The sequence below is a fragment of the Rhinatrema bivittatum genome, chromosome 5 (assembly GCF_901001135.1).
Source record: "Rhinatrema bivittatum chromosome 5, aRhiBiv1.1, whole genome shotgun sequence".
Classification (NCBI taxonomy): domain Eukaryota; kingdom Metazoa; phylum Chordata; class Amphibia; order Gymnophiona; family Rhinatrematidae; genus Rhinatrema; species Rhinatrema bivittatum.
Genome location: NC_042619.1, coordinates 12,123,508 through 12,142,697, shown reverse-complemented (window position 1 = coordinate 12,142,697; position 19,190 = coordinate 12,123,508). Strand labels below are relative to the sequence as shown.

The 19,190-nt window shown below is 45.2% G+C and overlaps 1 protein-coding gene across 1 annotated transcript in view; it reads right to left on the bottom strand.

The window, feature by feature from the left end:
• LRIF1 (ligand dependent nuclear receptor interacting factor 1) overlaps positions 1-19,190 on the bottom strand; it is a 51,670-nt gene that overhangs the window by 31,698 nt on the left and 782 nt on the right. The window lies entirely within an intron of this gene.

Sequence of the window (19,190 nt, the reverse complement as noted above, 5' to 3'; positions counted from 1 at the left end):
TTTGTAAAGCTTCGCATTCAACATCCAAGCCATCAGGTGGAGGGGAGAAATGAAGAGGGTGGAAAAGAGATCCTTCCTCCTGAGTCAGAAGATCTGGATTTTGACCAAATGTTATGGTTTTGAGGTGTTTGAGTGGATTCTTGGGTACTGTGGAGATGACCACGCACACGGAGAGGAGCCCCGTGAGGAACCACAGTATTAGGCCTCGAGGAGCGAGTACCTGATCCCAGATAGGCACCTGAAAGAAAGCAAAGGATCCCTGAGGAGCGGGTACCCGGGTTAGAGAAATACCCCGAAGGGCAGAGAGAGCGTCCAGCAGCAGCAAAGAAGCGGCAGAGTAGCTCAGACCAGAGGCTTTCTATCCATTCACAATTTTTGCTAACAATTAGCTAGCAAACAAGGGCAGGCTAAATACCCGAATGGCGTGACGTCACTCGAGGGGGACGCCCCCGAGGTTCCCGCCATGCCGTAGATAAAGACGTGGGTGGCATGCGCGCGCGCGCACCCTAAGAGGCCCTTAGAAGAAACATGGCGTGAGGCTTTGCCATTGCCGTTCTGGGGATGCTGGAGAGAGCAGCATGCAGACGCGGCGGTAGCCATCTTCCCAAGGCTAGAGGGGAGAGCAGAGAGAAAGGTGAGGCACAAAGGTCGAAGCTGCCTATGCGTTCTGTGGTATTGCTGAAGCATCTCTTTATCCATGATATTAGCCAAAGGTTCCCAAGAGTTTTCTTCAGGTCCGTAACCCTCCCATGACAGGAAGTATTCCCATACTCTGCCTCTCTCTCTCACATCAACGATGGCATCTACCTTGTACTCAATGTCTTCTTCTGCATCAATGGGTGTAGGTTCAGATGTCTTGGTGGAAAACTTGCTAAGGACTAGCGGTTTCAGTAGCGAGACATGGAATCCATTATGAATCTTAATCGCTGGTGGAAGTTTCAGACCCTACGTGAGAGTACCCAGTCATCGGAGGATGGGAAAGGGTCCGACAAAGCGAGGAGCAAAACGAGCTGATGTTAGCTTGAGTCTTAGATGTTTTGTTGACAGCCAGACTGTCACCAGGCTGGAATTCAGGAGCCTTGCTATGGTGAGCATCATAGCCTTACTTTGCTCTTTGTCCTGCTTTTTGGAGCATCTGTTTAGTCTTACTCCATAGTAGTTGGATATCTTTAGCAGTAGATTGAGCTGCCAGGGATGACACTGAAAGTGGAAGTGGTAAGGGTGGTAATGGTAGTCTTCCGCAGACCACTTCAAATGGTGTGGATCCAGTTGATGTTGCTGGATAAGAGTAGATGGCGAATTCAGCCCAGGGCAACAGTTGAGCCCAGTCATTTTGACGTGAACCAACATAGGCTCGAATGAACTGCTTGAGTGTCCTATTCATTTTCTCAGTTTGCCCATTCGACTGAGGATGGTATGCAGAGGTGAAGTCGAGAGAGATATCAAACTTCTTGCACAAAGCTTTCCAGAACTTTGCTGTAATTGAGCTCCTCTACCAGAGACGATGTGCTTTGGCATGCCATGTAGGCGAAAGATGTGGGTGATGAAAAGTCTTGCAAGCTCCATGGCTGAGGGCAAGCCAGGGAGAGACATGAAGTGAGCCATCTTTGAGAAACGATCCACTGTAACCCAGATGGTATTGTTACCTCCAGAGAGTGGTAAGCCTACCACAAAGTCTGTAGCAATGTGAGTCCAGGGCTCATCTGGTATTGGCAAGGGGTGAAGCAAGGACTTCCGGAAGGAGGTTTCTGTCTGGCACAATTGGAACAAGAAGCAACATAGGAGAACATGTCTTCCTTCATGGGGGGCCACCAGTAGTATGCCTGTAATTTAGCCAGAGTTCTTTGTTGACCAGGGTGTCCAGCCAGTTTCGAATCATGAGCCCATGCTAACAGTTTTTTCCTTATGTTACCGGGTACAATGGTCTTGCCCGCAGGTACCGGATGTGTAGCTGACAGGATAACTCTCTTCAGGTAGATGATATGTTGGGGTTCATCAGGTACGTCCTCAGAGAGAAATGAGTGAGATAGGGCATCTGCTCTGAAGTTCTTATCTCCAGGGCGGTATTTCAGCACAAAATCAAATCTGTTGAAGAACAGAGACCATCTCGCCTGCCTATGGTTTAGGCTCTGAGCGTGATGGAGGTACTCCAGATTTTTGTGATCCGTGAAAACAATGATCTGATGAGGTGCACCTTCAATCCAGGGGCGCCACTCTTTGAACGCCATCTTTATTGCCAGTAGTTTTTATCTCCAATGCTATAGTTCTTCTCCACTGGTGAGAAGCGTCGGGAGAGAAAAAGAACATGGATGCAAGGTCTTAGAGTCACTTAACGTGGCCCCTACGCCTACATCCGAGGCATCGACCTCTACGATGAAGGGCCAGGTCAGATCCGGATGTCGGAGGCATGGCTTACTCGAGAAGGTATCTTTCAGTTTCTGAAATGTTGTCACGGCTTCCTTAGACCAATTGGCAATGTTGGCATCTTTCTTAGTCATTGCTGTTAGTGGAATAGTTAGTGTAGTTCTTGATGAATGTTCTGTAGTAATTGGTAAATCCCAGAAATCGAAGAGCCTTTAGACCAGTGGGTTGGGTCCATTTTTGAATGCTCTCCAGCTTCTGTGGGTCCATCTGGAAACTTTTGTTTGAAACAATGTACCCTAAGAAAGGCACTGATTCCTTGTGGAATTCGCATTTAGATAACTTGGCGTATAGGCGATTGTCGCGGAGTCTTTGCAGCACTCTTTTGACATCTTCCAGATGGGTATTCAGGTCCTGGGAAAATATCAAGATGTCGTCTAAGTACACGACACATTTGTAGAGTAGATCACGCAGAATGTCGTTCATCATGCTTTGGAAGACAGCCGGGGCGTTGCACAGGCCGAAGGGCATCACCAGGTATTCAAAGTGCCCATCCCGGGTATTGAAAGCCATCTTCCATTCATCGCCAGAGTGGATGCGAACTAGGTTATAGGCTCCTTTGGAGATCGAGCTTGGAGAATATCTTGGCTCCCTGTAGTATATCGAATAGCTCAGAGATGAGTGGTAAGGGATAGCGGTCTTTCACAATGAACTCGTTTAGACGTCTGTAGTCAATGCAGGGACGCAATATTCTGTCCTTCTTTCCCACGAAGAAGCAGCCTGCGCTGGCAGAAGACTTGGAGGGTCTTATGAAACCTCTCTGAAGATTCTCCTGTATGTACTCAGACATAGCTTTATTTTCTACTATGGAGAGAGGGTAAACCCTTCCTTTGGGTGGTTCTGTGTTAGGCTTCAAATTGATGGCGCAGTCGTAGGATCTGTGTGGAGGTAGTACATCTGCGGCTTCTTTGGAAAATACATCTTGAAAAGATGCATACTGAGGCGGCAACCCAGGCATCAACGAGGTAGTTGGCATGCAGGGTATTGGAGAGACCTCCATCAGACATTTACCATGGCAATCTGGGCCCCCAATGTGAAAGCTCGAGTGGCCCAATTGAATGGAGGCATATGCTTCTGCAGCCACGGTAGCCCCAGTACTAAAGGGTGCATGGCCTTCTCTAGCACAAAGGAGGAAATAGTCACTGTATGAAGAGCACCGATACGTAAGTTCACTGGTTCGGTGAGCAGGGTTACTTCGCCCGGTAAGGGCTCCTCATGAATCAATGATAGGAGTAGTGGAGACATCATGGTAGTGGTGGGGATCCGCAAGTGTTCCACTAGACACTTCAAAATGAAATTGCCTCCTGCCCCTGAGTCCACTAAGGCAAGAGTCTGGTATTCTAAAGGTCCGCAGATTAAGGATACAGGAAGAAAGAGAGTAGAGGAGAGGATGCAGTTAGACCTAAGAAGAGTCCTCCCACAGGACAAGGTCTGCCAGTTTCCCAGACATATAGGGCATGTTTTTACAGCATGACCAGCTTGACCACAATACATGCATAGTCCCAACCTCTTTCGCGTTCTTCTCTCTTTTGAAGTCAAGTGACTGCGGCCTAATTGCATTGGTTCTTCTTCGCCAGCAACTGGACCTGAGGGAACAGGCCTGGGTGTAACTTAATTCGAGTTTCTCTTTGAAGGAGTCTTCTGGGAGTCTTGGTCTCTTGAACCTTGTCACGAAGTCGGTGATCAATCCTAGTTGCCAGCTTCATTAGTTCAGCCAAGGTCTCAGGCATCTCACAAGCCACAAGCTCGTCTTTCAACTGGGAGTTCAGTCCTTCAAAGAAGAGGGTCTTCAAGCATTTAGGGTCCCAATATAATTCTGACGTCAACGTCTTGAATTCTATGGCGAAGTCTGGTAAAGGTATATTACCTTGCTTCAGGTGAACCAAGGTAGATCCTGCAGTCGTATATCGGGCAGAGTCATTGAATACTGATCTGAACAGTTCAAGGAACCCAGCAAGATCATGCAGGATAGGGTCATTGCGCTCCCACAGCGGAGAGGCCCAAGCCAAAGCTCTTCCGTTCAGATACGACAAGATGTAGGTGGTCTTGGCATAGGCTGAAGGAAAAAGATTAGGTTGCAGAGAAAAATGCACGCAACACTGATTTATAAATCCTCTACATTTCCAAACTTCCCCTGAGAAACGTGTTGGAGCAGATAGAGGTACAATTGTCTTGCCCGTCACTTCTGGCAGTGTAACTTCTTTACCTGTGGTGGTCGGTGTATTCATCTGTACGTGCAACTGGTTAAATGCAGCAGTCAAGTTCTTTAGCAAGTTCTGTTATTCGGAGATTCGCTGGGCCAGGCCTGGAATGGCCTGCAATGTGGCGAGCTGAGCCGAATCCATGGAGTTAGCAATCTCTTATGATTTTGAGGTGTTTGAGTGGATTCTTGGGTACTATGGAGATGACCACGCCCATGGGGAGGAGCCCCTTGAAGAACCACAGTACTAGGCTAGACTTGGGAAGCACAAACACAGAGATTCATCTTTTATTATACAGCTGATGTATAGCACCAGAGGTGGCAGTAGTGAGGTGATCCAGAGGTAGCAGTCCAGGGACCTTCGGCAGAGGGGACCTGTCTCACAGAGATAGTATAGGGAGATCCAGATGCAGGTTCCCAGTGCAGCAGAGCTGTAGATGAGACAGACTGAGAATGTTAGATTACTCACTAAGTTGGTAGCTGTATAGGTGTAGATCCCAGCAGGCAGAAGTAGTTGAACACAGGCACCGAGCCCAGGAGAGCAGGCTCTTGAGGAGCAAGTACCTGATCCCAGATAGGCACCTGAAAAAGCAAAGGGTCTCCGAGAAGCAGGTACCCGGGTTAGAGAAATACCCTGAAGAGCAGAGAGAGCTTCCAGCGGCAGCAAGGAAGCGGCAGAGTAGCTCAGACCGGAGACTTTCCATCCATTCACAATTAGATAGATGTTAGTGCCTGTTCATGAACAATTCCTATGTAACCAATCATTACTTCTTGATCCATAACTATGAATGTTAATTTTGTAAACCGTTGTGATCTTGACATGGAATGACAGTATACAAAATGTATAAATAAATAAATGCACATTAAGTATGTGGCTCTAAGGTTATTGAATTGTTGAGGGCCCATTCCCAGATCCATACTGCTTCACTGCATAGAATCCAGGAACCTAAGCGGGCTTTTCAAGATGGCGACTTAAGCAGACGGGTGTGTGAGAGGCTCCCTGCTTTTTCTTATTTCCTGCTTAAAATATGCCTCACACAAAAAGAAAATCCAGGGTACGATGTGGAGAAAGTTCCTCCACACCGTTGGAAGATACGTAACCCCGGATTGGCAGCTTTTTCGCCCCGATTCAACCTATACAACCGGGTGAGCAGGTCGCTGAAGGGATGACCCTGGAGCACGAGCCGTCCTCTCTGACCGCGATATCTCTATCCCCCGGGTCACCAGAAAGACCGGAGCCGCCAACCCATGGAGGAGGATATTGGCAGCAGGAGACCGTGGCCACATCGGAAGGGCTCCGAGGAGTGGCAAAACCGGCCGGACAGAAGGAAATAACAACAGGACTTACCATCTTAGAAAACCCAGCAAAGGTAAAATCCCGCGGGGAGGTAGGAGGAGAGGGATTGGACTCCGCTGGAGAGTTTGAGTGCATGGGTGCTGGCAATGGCGTCGGTCTAGCAGCGGGTGGAGGAGGGGGAGAAGGGATCCGAGAATCCCCAACGCTGCTGAAATTGCAAACGCCCTCTGAAATAAACTTGACTACAATATGGTTTGCCTTGCAATCAATAGAAAAAGCTATAAATGGATTGACTAGAGAAGTAACTGAAGTTAAAAAACAAGTGAATTTAAATGCCAAGGAAATAGTTGCTCAGAATAAAAAAATAGAAAAGATGGAAACTCAAATGTTGGAAATGGACAAAATACATAATGTATTAATTCAGAAAGATGGAGAACTGGATAAAAGAGTGGAAAGGTTGGAGAACAGTATCAGGTCACATAACCTAAGGTTTATAAATTTTCCTGTGATAAGAAATATTGCACCATTGGATCTTTTTAAGTTATATGTTTCTCAGGTATTAAAAATACCTGAGGAAGTAAGGCCTGTAATAACAAAGGCATATTACTTAAATCCAAGTAATAGAAATTTGGATGATCTCCAACCGCAAGAAGAAAAATTCACCTGATCTAACAACACTTCTAGATTCATCTCAAGAATTGATGGTATCACAGCGGAGACCTTTATTAATATCATTTGCTTTTCTAATGGACAAGAACAATATCTTTAAATATTTTTTCAGAAATAGTCAGGCCCTTTTCTTTGGGCAAAAAATTTGGTGTTACCCTGACTTGGTAAAGCAGACACAAGAAAGGAGAAAACATTTGCTGAATATGAGGGCTGAAACGCTCTCCAAGGGCGCAGCTTTCAAATTACAATATCCATGTAAATGTTGTCTGCTATACCAAGATCAAAAGTATGTATTCTTTGAACCACAGCAGTTAAGGGCTTTTTTGGATTCTCACTCCACTCCTAGTTAAACTCACCGTCTGATGTAAATTAGAATTGTAGGTGGAATCTGCTTTAGTTATCCATCAACGTATTTTCTTTATACCTCTGTATTTGTGCTCTTATTTTCTTAAGTCTCCCACCTTCATTCCTTTATTTTATTCAAGTTCAGATTTATAATTTGGATTATGTGGTTACAATTTGGTATTATTTCCATTCTGTACTTGAAGTGATTTCCTACAAGTAGATACTTGTAATATGTTAAAAATGCAATAAATAAAAAATTAAAAAAAAAAAGAATCCAGGAACCTGACCATCCTTGCTTAATTGTCTGTGTGAATCATGACAGTATGTTCTCGAAGGAGCTGTGTAAAGGCATATCTCATGGCTTTGAATTCCAAAAGATGTATTTGGAAAATAAGTTCTTTTTTCGACCATTGTCCCTGAGTCTTGTAATGGAGTAAGTGCACTCCCCAACCCTGAGTGTAAGCGTCTGTGGTTAATATGAGAGTGTGGGTGGGATCTTGAAGAAGTGATCCGATGGTTTGGACTTCTGGATTTAGCCAGTAATGAATGGCCTTCTTGATGGAGTTTGATATAGTTATCTGAGAGGTCATTAGTTGAAGATATTGGGTCCATTCTGCTTTTAGTCCTCACTGAAGATGGCGAATGTGAAGACGAGTGTGAGGTACTAAATGGATAGCTGCTGTCATGTGTCCCAGCAATACTAACACTTGACGGGCTGTAATCCTTGAATTGAGGAGCAAGTCCATACAGAAGTGATGAAGACGATTGATTCTTTCTTCGGGAAGCGTGGCTCAAGATTGGATCGAGTCTATTCTGGCTCCTATGAACTGCATGATTTGAGTTGGTTTGAGTACTTATTTCTCAGTTGATGAGGAACCCCAGAGATTCCAGGCAGGAGAATGTAGATCTACTCATTCAAGACGTTTGATTGGGGGAAACTATCAACCAATCGCCCAGACAGGGAAAGAGACAGACCCCCTGATGTCTTAGGTGAGCCACAGCCACTGCTAGACACTTGATGAAGACTCTGGGAGCTGAGGTTAGACCAAACGGTAGAACTTTGTATTGGTAGTGTCTGGAGTTGACTTGGAAGCACAGGAATCGCCAATAGGAGGGGTGTATTGGAATGTGTGTGTAAGCATTCTTGAGATCTAAAGAGCATATTCAGTCATTCTCTTGAATAAAAGGGAATACTAGTTTGAGGGAAGTCATCTTGAATTTCTCTTTCCGAAGATATTTGTTTAGGGAGCATTGATCCAAGACTGGATGGAGACCCCCTGAGCATTTGGGAATGAGGAAGTATTGGGAGTAGTAACCCATATTTATCTGGTGCTTGGGCACCATTTGAATGGCCTTCTGATGAAGAAGAGTTTGTATCTCCTGTTCGAGAAGAGGTGACTGAGAAGAATCTTTGAAACGGGTTATAAGTCATGGAAGAGAGGGATGGGATAAGAAATTCAGATGATAATCCTAGCGGACAATGCGAAGGACCCATTGGTCCATGGTAAAGTGACTCCATTGTGTGGCAAAGGATGCTATTCTGCCCCCCTTGGGAAGATGAGGCTGCAGCTTGGCGTTCCTCAAAAAGACAATGGAGTTTTCTGAACTGAGGGCTGGAAAGGCTTTTGCTGTTTCCTATCCCTTGGACGGTTTCTAGATGGAGCTGGTTGAGTCTGGGTTTGAGGCTGCTGGAATGATTGAAACTGCTGTGGTCTGTAAGGCGGAAAATATCTGTACGGTTTCTGCTGGTTATAGTATGATTTCCTGTTCTGCTGATAGTAGCATCTAGAAGAGTGAGAGTCAGAAACTGCTGAAAGAGACTGAACAGTTACGTTCTGTTACTTTAATTGGGCCACGATATCTTTAAGTTTCTCTCCGAACATGTTGTCTGGAAAGCATGGAAGATTGGCTAGCTTTTCATGCACATCTTCTCTGATCGAGCTAGAGCAGAGCCAATCCGTTCGCCAAGCCACTATAGCAGTAGCTGATGTTCGGGAAGACTTTTGAAAAGATTCATATACTGCTCTGAGGAGGTGGCTTAGGCCTTCCTGTAAGTCATAGAATGTCTGAGGAGTAACTGGTTGGCCTGATTCAGAATGTAAAATGGTGACGTCCGGGGATGACATCACCCGAAGCGGAAGCCTAACAGTGAGCTCCGCGATCCCCGCCCCCCATATCTCCTACCATCGCCTCGATACCTGGCTTTTTTATTCTCATCTCCCCTTTGGTGACATCGCTGTCATTCGGCGCTTTAAATCGCCGCATTTCCCGTGAATTTCGGAACCGGGTGGCATGGTGTGCGACCTTGCCGTCCGACGACCATCACAGAGCGTCACAGCCACAAGCCTAGGATGGCATCTGGGGCTGATTGCTCGACACACAGCTGGCATTTGTGTCTGAAGACGCGCTGCTCCAAATCTCCTCAAGAGTGTCGGCAGCCCTCTATGATCACCTGCTCAAACTACAATCAGTGATGGATGAAGTCAAGGAAGCAGTAGAAGGCCAAGCAAGAATTGATGGAGTAGAGCAACATGTGGGAGAGCAGGACCACCGCCTCGCGGTGGCTGAAAGAAAGGTACAGACGCTATCAGACCAGCATGCGGTGCTCCTAGAGCGCATGGAGGACCAGGAGAACAGAAAGCGACATAATATTCTGAAAATAGTGGGTTTGCCTGAGACCGTACTGAATAGTGAACTATATAAATTCCTGGAGGAGTGGCTACCACAAAACCTGGGACTCTCTCATCTTATCGGGCAGCTGCGGTGTGAACGGGCCCACAGGATTGGACATCAGCGTGAGCTGGGTGGTAGGCCACGTCCTGTTATGGCAAGAATTCTCAACTGGCTACATAAAGTCCAGATAATGCGGGAATTTCAAAAACAACCTGCTTTTAAATATATGGGCAATCGAATATTGATCTTTAATGATTTCTCAGCCACAGTAGCAGCACAGCGCAAGGCTATGGCCCGACCTGTACAGAGCTGCATAAACGTGGCATAGCCTTTGCCCTGTTGTATCCAGCTAAACTGCTCGTCCATCATGCGAATAAGACAGTGTTTTTCACAATTCTTGGCCAATCTTCCACAGGGGGAGAACACTGATACACCTGCTGTTCCTCTCATGGAACTGGGGAGCACAGCACGTGGCTGTCTGTTACTATTCTAAAGGATTCCCTGAAAGGGGGCACTCCTGCATCGCTTTTGATCCTATTGGTTTGAGGTTACTACGTTTAAACAGTTCATATCTTTGTCTTTTCCTTCTCTCTTGTCTGGATGGAGCGTACCCCGATACTAATCTTGGCACTCTTCGGACCTGGAGCGGGCCACCTGCAAGTCATCTACTGGACAATGGATATAGGGCTCTTGAGAATATGTAGCCTTGCTTTATTTGGAAATGTCTAAGCCAAGATGACTTGGGACTCAATTCTATAATTCTCAGCACGCTGGGTACCTCCATTCTCATATGTTAATATTGTCTCATATTCACATATATGTTTCAGTGGTTATTCCATATAGGAACTGACCTTGTGGGGAAACTGGTTACAGAAGGGGAAGGGGGGGGGGGGATCGGCCTAGGACACGCCCTGCAAGCAGGGAGTGTCAGAGGCCAGTGTCTTCTAGAGATGTCCAATATGAAAAGCTGGTGTGTATGGATGTGTGTAGGGTATGTTTGTGTATGGATGTGGGGGAGGGGGGATTAAATTGTGGGTCGAGGGGACATGCATATTGCAGATGATCTTGAGTTGGTGGTGACTTTGTTGTCTCAAGACATGGTGCCTATTTCATTCGATCCCGGCGGCTCAGGCTGGGGAGCCGCGGGTGTTCCACTCCACATACTCTTGTATAATACTCAAGGGAGGCTGGGTCCCCCCTAAACTTTAAATATGACTACTCTTAAATTTACATCGCTCAATGTAGATGGGATTCACTCTCCCATTAAACGGAAAAAGCTGTTGCAATCTTTCAAGCGGTTAGGATCCCAAATAGTGTGTCTTCAGGAAACGCACTTAACCACAGGGGAGCACGCCAAGCTACAGAGGGAATGGGTGGAGCAATGTTTTTCTTCCTCCTACTCCTCTCGGAAAAGGGGCATAGCTATTCTAATTCATAAGCAAGTGCCCTTTCAGGCGGACAAAGTGTGGCATGATGCTGAGGGGCAGTATGTAATTGTTCAGGGTCATTGTTACCAACAACAATTGGCTCTCTGCAATGTGTATGCACCGAATGTATACTCTCATGATTTTTTCACTCATTTGACAGGGATTCTGGTCAAGCTTTCAGCCTGCACTGTGGCATTGGAAGGGGGATTTCAATATCGCACCAAATAAGCAGGAAGATTGTAAACCCCCTAAACCAATAGATCATAATGATCATCTGGGACCTGATTTTGTCTGCCAAGAGTTGGGCCTAACGGATATCTGGAGGGCTTTACACCCGGGAGAATAAGATTACACTTTCTTCTCTCATCCTCACGGCTCTTACTCCCGGCTGGACTATTTTTTGATTTCTGATTTTTTGTTTCCCCGAGTGAATGTAGCCACTATTGGGGCAATCGCTTTATCGGATCATGCACCAGTGTCAGTTGGAATCATGCTGGGGCCGTTTCCTAAACCACCCTGCTTGTGGCACATGCCCCCTGGAATCATGCTAGATAAACAATTTCATCACTACTTACAGGAGCGCTGGGAGGAGTATGTGCACATAAACACGCAACCAGGGGTATCTCCCATAGGAGGCTTTACCCGCCTCCTATGGGAGGCGGGTAAAGCGGTCATGCGGGGCACTGTGATAGCCTATGTGGCAACAAAATAAGAAGCGAAATGCGGACATTTTGCGCTTCACTGCAGAGCTGAAGCGTGCGCAATTGCATCATATGCAAACGTTGTCAGAATCTAGTAAGAGGGAGGTGGACCATATCCGAGAGACTTTAAATGCACTTTTGCCCCAGCGGGCTTCTAAATCTCTCCGATACTACCAGTTCCAGCTATACAAACATGGCAATAGGCCGAGCAAACTGCTTGCCAATTTAGTTCGGGCACGGAGGCCTAAATCCCTGATTACTAGCATTAAAGATAAACAAGGGAATCACCTTTCTACAACTGCTGAGATTGCAGCCCGATTTCTGGAGTATTATAAAGGTCTTTATGGAGAGAAGCCTAGCCAGTCGGAGGCTGCAGCCTCGTTTTTTCAAGGTCTTCCCTGGCAGAGGCTAACTCAGCTGCAGCTGGAGATGTTGAATTCCCTTATTAAAGACTGTGAAGTCCATGATATTATACATAATCTGAAAACGGGAAAAGCTGCTGGGCCTGACGGTCTAGGGCCTGAATTTTATAAAATCCTAAAATTTCCGTTATTATCAGTCCTGACCTCTTATTATAACAACTTGCTCCAGGAACAATCTCTCAGTGACCCTGAAAACCAATCTACTATTGTACTTCTCCCTAAGCCTGGGAAGGATCCCCACGAAGTGGGTTCTTATCACCCTATCTCACTGATAAACAGTGATTTAAACATTTTTGCAACTGTCCTGGTGGCTCGGTTGGCTGTCATACTCCCCACGGTGATTCATCAAGACCAAACAGGCTTTATCAAAAGCAGGCAGGGGGTGAAAAATGTCCGCAGGTTGATCTCAGCACTCAGTTTCCATTGCCAGACAGATGCGCTTATATTGAGCTTAGATGCCGAAAAGGCTTTTGATTCTTTTTCTTGGGGCTATTTGTTTTGGAGTTTACAACGCTATGGTATTGCAGGCAATTTCACAACATGGCTTGAGGTATTATATAGTAATCCCAGTGCCCGCCTCCTCATCAATGGAGCTTTGTCGGAGTCTTTTTCACTGCATTGTGGGGTGCGGCAGGGCTGCCCCTTGCCCCCCCTTTTGTTTGTGTTAGCATTGGAACCCCTTGCCATCAAGCTCCGTCTGGACCCAGTTACAGGACTCCGTATAGGCTGGCATCAGCTGAAATTGGCACTGTTTGCGGATGATATCCTGCTTTTTGTTGGTAGACCTAAACATAGCATCCCGGTTATAGTCCAGCACTTTTCCCTCTTTAAGGAAATCACGGGACTATTAATTACACTAAATCAGAAGCCTTAACGCTTACTCCTCGTACCATTCAGGCATGGCATACTGGGTTTCCTGTTGCTTGGGCTCCGGGCAAGATAAAATATTTAGGGGTGTGGATCCCTAGAAATTTGACAGATCTCTACGCACTTAACATTAAGACCACACTGTCTGCCCTGGGAGCTCAACTGACAGCCTGGCAGATTTTGCCGCTATCATTATCTGGGAGCTGTGCCTTAATTAAGATGATATTGGTTCTAAAATTATTATACAAACTTCATGTTACCTTGCTGGCTCTCCTGCACGGATGTCCTGTGGTTACAGCGCTCTTTTCAGAGATTCCTGTGGGCGGGGCAAAAAGCTCAGCTACAATACTCTGTGTTATTATATTCCAGGGAGACTGGAGGGCTGGGTATGCCTGATTTTCGTCTGTATAATGCGGCTTGACAACTTCGCTTTATTGGAGAGTGGATATTAGAAAAATACTCTTACTGTGAGGATGGCTTACTCCTTAGTATGACCGCTCCCTGGTCTCCTGTGTTCCTTGTACAAGCTGACACAGTTACCTATCGCACCTTGGATATCCCTAAAGAACTCCTTCAGCCATGTAGGCAGGCATGGCAAAGGCTCTGCCAACAGGGGGGCCTGGATGGTATTACTTCACTGTTTATGCCACTCCTGGGCAATAAGAAATTTCTGCCCGGATAGGACTGCTGGGCCATTTTTAACGAATGGCTTCAAAAAGGACTACCTTTTATTTTCTACTTTTATCTCAAGGATGCCCCGACGGTGACGGACTATACATCTTTAGCTCGGGACTACAAACTCCCGTCCAAACATTTCTTCGCATATTTACAAACCCGCCACTATCTTTAGTCGTTCCAGTGGATGGCAAACAGCTACCGTCAGGAGTCTAACTTCGCTTAACGCTTCTTTGATACCGCTCTTCTTAAAAACTCGATAAAAGGCTGGAGTGTTCTGGGGAAGGAATATAGAGATCCTCGTCATCTTCATTCCATGGCAAGCTATTGGATAGAGGCTTGGGGGCGAAATATCTCTGCTTCTGACATACTTGCTTTAAAACTATGTCTCGCTCGGTGCCGGACCTAACACCACTTGAACTTCAATTCCGGATTCTACATCATGTCATTTGCAACGATGTCCGACGTTACCACATGGGACGCCTACCCTCAGCCTTGTGCATTAAATGTGGAGGAGATCTTGGTACGTTGGCCCATAGGCTGTTTCAGTGCCCTACCCTTCAGGGGTTCTGGGATGGTGTTCTAACACACATTGCTCAATGCTTAACTTCTACTATATCCCGGTCGGGCAGATTGCTTCTGTCTGGAATGTGTGGCAATATGTCAAACTACAACGCTGCTGCTGATCGATTTGGCCATACTGCGATTTTGTTGGCCTGCCAAACGATACTGACCTCCTGGATTGAGCCCATGGCACAGCCAGTCTTGAAAGCCTGGTATTCTAGGCTTGTGTCTTCTATGCAAATGGAAAGATTGGACGCTCTTACGAATACTCGACCGCTAGATGCACAGTATTGTGCATATTGGGCCACCTGTTTTGCTCTACTGCCTCTGGACGTACAAAATCAACTATTGACTTCTGGTTACTGCACTACCTGGAAACGATAGCATTGCCTGGATTAGCCTAACGCCATACTGCCCACCTGGTCTGGACTGTATTTGTCTTGAGACATTGTCGCAACATGTACCACCTCTGGTAACTCTTAACGTATGTCCCCTGGGGGGGGGGGGGGGGGGGAGAATTTTAAGGGGAGTGAATGGTTGGGTACGTTTGTGAGTTGTATGGGTATGATTGGCTGTGTGTCTCAAAGTGAATGGGGAGCTATGCACACTAGATTCTGTAAAAATGGAGACGTGGTTGTGATTGCAACAACCACACGACGGTTTATATATCAATCTATTGTATTGTATGGCATTGCATATTTGTTCTCTGTTTTCACGATTGACACCTCTAGGAGGTGGTTGTGTTTGCACTCACACGTTTCCACTAATTTTTGAAGTTAATATAGCACTTTAAAAATGTTTCTTGGCATGGTCATCTAGGATATTATGTTTTTTCATCAGAGGACCAGAAGCATGTAATCTAGACTTTTTCGTCTGTTTCATGGTGGACTCCACCACATCTGGTTGGTGAGGTAGGTGAACAATACCGTATGTGACGACTTTTGAAGTCTGAACTTTAAATCTAACTTCCTGGATACTGGAAGAATTGACTGAGGGGTTTCCCACATTTTGGAGAGGACTGAGTCCAGCAGCATAACTGATGGAAGAGCTGATGGTTCAGCCAGTACATCTCGTACTTTTAATAAACCAAACACTTCCTCTTGTCGGTCAGGGATCTTATGGATCTCAACTCCCAGAAGATTGCCCAGTTTTTCCATAAATTTTGAGTAGGTGAGATCCTTTGGAGGAGATGAATGGTCCAGAGGCTCATCTAGGGGATCAGAGGGAATTCCCATTGAGCTGTCCGGGGAATGGTTTCATGGAGATTAATCCTGTGTGGGACCGTATGAGGATGATCCCCTGGGACTGGAGATGGTAACTCCCCAGGAGAAGAAAAACTTGATGGGTGATCTGCGCCTCCATTTGGTCCAGGAATGTGTGGAGGCGAAATTTGTTGATGTAACATTGAGAATAGATCCTTAATGACCGAGGAGATCTTGTCTATGGCTTGTGCATCAGATTTCCTATGGTGTCATTCTTCCTGAGAAGAATGGTAGCGCCTTCCCTGAGAGTGAAGTTTTGCAGCTAGAATTTTGGTAGATGGTTGCGGGTTCCAAGAACCCCGTCCTCGGTCGGGAGGTATAGCTTTTGATAAGAGATCCTCCTGAAGCATAGAGTGTTGTTGGTGTGAACGGGATGACATTTCAGACTGGGTCTTCGGTAATGACGCTGATCTAGAGCTAATCTGCATAGGAGGTGATACCCCGGGAAGCTGAGAAAGGATCTTCTGAAAGGGATCAGATGAGAGGATTTGTAGGATTCGACTCTCAGAGTTAGGAATTTGCTTTTTTTTTTTATGTTGCATGATATTTTGTGGAGACTGCAACGGATTTAGAATGACTAGTCTGCGTCGATGTACAGAACTTGGATGGTTTTGGCAGAGGAGATTCATGTCCGCGTTTCAAAGACACGTTGATGGACCAATTAACACTTCGGTGCGCCATGCATATCAGCGCGCTTCCTTTCATCTGCTTTCTCGGTGATTCTGATGCATCATGATCTTTAGCGTAGCGCCTATACTCCTACAACGCATTTGACGGCTCTTTTTCAGGTCTCGGTTTTTAGGAGCTGAGGTGACCTCTACCCCCAGAGGAGTTGGGTGTTTCTTACTCCTTGGTTCTTCCGAGGAAGCTCTTCTGGTTACCTCACGAGCCTTCAATTTCGGTCCCGGGGAGGAATGCACAAAGTGCCTCGGAGAGGGCACATAACCTGCCGATGAGGAAGCCCCTTCAAACTCCCAGAGGCTAGCGATTTTCGCTTTTTGTCTCCTTGCCCTAAGAGACATGCGGCCACAGTCGTTACATTTTGCTGGTCATGGTGTGGACCATAATGTTCATCACTGACAACCAGTAATTATGGTTGTCAGTGATGGACAAGCCCTCTCATGATCCTTAAAGACCTCTATCGTATCCCCCCTCAGCCATCTCTTCTCCAAGCTGAACAGGCCTAACCTCTTCAGCCTTTCCTCATAGGGGAGCTGTTCCATCCCCTTTATCATTTTGGTTGCCTCTCTCTGTACCTTTTCCATCGCAACTATATCTTTTTTGAGGTCTGGTGCTTTAATATTTATAAATGATCTGGATAAGGAGTACAATGAATGAAGTGATCAAATTTGCAAACGACACAAAATTATTCAGAGTAGTTAAATCAAAAGCGGATTGTGATAAATTGCAGAAAGACCTGGTGAGATTGTAAAGACTGGGCATCTAAATGGCTGATGAAATTTAATATGGTAAAGAACAAAGTTATACATATGGGGAAAAACAGCTCATGCTGTAATTACGATGTCAGGTTCTATATTAGGTGGTACCACAAAGGAAAAAGATCTAGGCGCCCTGTTTATTTATTTAGAGGTTTTATATACCGTCGTTCCAAGTGAGAATCACTAGATCACTACATTTTACAGCATAAACATTTACAATTATAAGAGACCAGACAAAGGGAAACAAAATATCTTGAATGCTGAGGCATGGCACACGGGTAATAAGTGAGGAGATGGTAAAGTCTCTTCATACAATAGTGGATAATACATTAAAATTGCTGGATCAGTATACCGTGATGGTCAAAATTGCAAACAGAATGTTAGCCATTATTAGGCAGGGAATAGTGAATAAAAGATTTTCATAATGCCTCTGTATCGCTCCATGGTGAGACTGCACCTTGAGTAATTCTGGTCATTGCATCTCAAAAAAGATACATTTGAACTAAGAAGGTATAGAGAAGGGCAATCAAAATGATAAAGGGAATGAAATGGCTCCCCTAAGAGGAAAGGCTAAAGAGATTAGAGTTGTTCAGCTTGGAGAAAAGATGGCTGACGGGGGGGATAAGATGGAGGACTACAAAATCATGCCAGGTCTAGAACAGGTAAATGCGAATCGGTTATTAACTTTTTCAGATAATACAAGGACTAGAGGGCACTCCATGAAGACATCAAATAGCACAATTAAAGTAAATGAAAGAAAATTATTTTTCACTTAGTGCACAATAAAACTCTGGAATTCACTGCCAGAGGATGTGGTTAAGATAGCTAGTGTAGCTGGATTTAAAAAAGGTTTGGATAAGTTCCTGGAGAAGGCCATAAACTGCTATTAATCAAGTTGACTTACGGAAAAGCCACTGCTTTTTACCAGTTTTAGTAGCATAAGATCTATTTAACGTTTGAGTAATTGCCAGGTACTTGTAACCTGGATTGGCCACTACTGGAAACTAGATGCTGGGCTTGACGGATCCTTGGTCTGACCAAGTATGGCAACTTCTTATTTTCTTATGAGGATCATGAAGGGATATCCTGTTCAATATGCAAGTTGCTCGGCTTAGGAAGATTCACTAATGATGAGCCTTTGACAGCGATCTTATGGAAGAAGGTAGCAAATTGATTGGGAGGGCTATCTGTTAAATGAGGAAGGCTGCTAACGTTAGTGTTAATTATTCTTTACTGTTAATAGACTAACTATTTAGAGTTGTTAAGCGTGGAATGAATAGATTTGTCAATGTAACATTTTTTTGCATTAATAGCATCTCGTTAAGCTGCTAATAACTTTTGGTAGATGTGCTTATTTGAATCAGATCAATGTTTGCGCCAGTGCCATTCAGCTTTAAAAAGAAGTGCCTTCTATTGTTTTAGCTCATTAGTAAACCAAGGGGCTTTGGGTGCTCTTTGAAGTGAAATAATGGAGATGACTTGTAGTATGTTGATAAAATATAATAAAAATATTAAAATTACAATATGTATGTTTGTTACTCACCCAGAATATTGGCTTGGGCAAGATATAAATTATTTTAAATAAATAAAAATAAAATAACTTATCCAGCTAACTTAACTCCACCCTTGAACACTCCAACAATATCTGGTTAAATTATAGATGGATAATTAGTTGGATAAATACTCAAAAGTCGGCATTTGGTCATAACTTCTGAGTTATTTGGCTCAATGCCTCTGAATAATTGACCTCGTGGTGAACAGATTTAAAAACGTTTAGAAAGCTTTTCACTCGGAGATCGGGAGACACCTAGCGGTCGGACCGAGTGCTGCCGCAGGGACGTTCGCTTCCCCGAGGCCTCCGATAAACTTTTATGCCATCCGTGTAGTCTCTCTCTCCCTTCCGCCTGACATTCAGATCATGCTTCCCCCAGCTGTATTTATTTATTTAGTTACACATTTTATATACCGTCGTTCCAAGTCAAGATCACAACGGTTTGCAAAAGTAACATTCACAGGTACGGATCAAGAAGTAACGATTGGTTACATAGGAATTGTTCATCTAATTAATGCTCCAATCTGTTTGGCTAAGGTTCTGGGACATAAATGAGCAGTTCATGGAGTGAAAATGGTACATAGTGTGACGTTATAACCCCAATGCACTGTGGGAGTTTATGGTGGGGGGGGGGGGGGGTCCTTGGAAACCATCAACCAATCACCTATTTAACTGT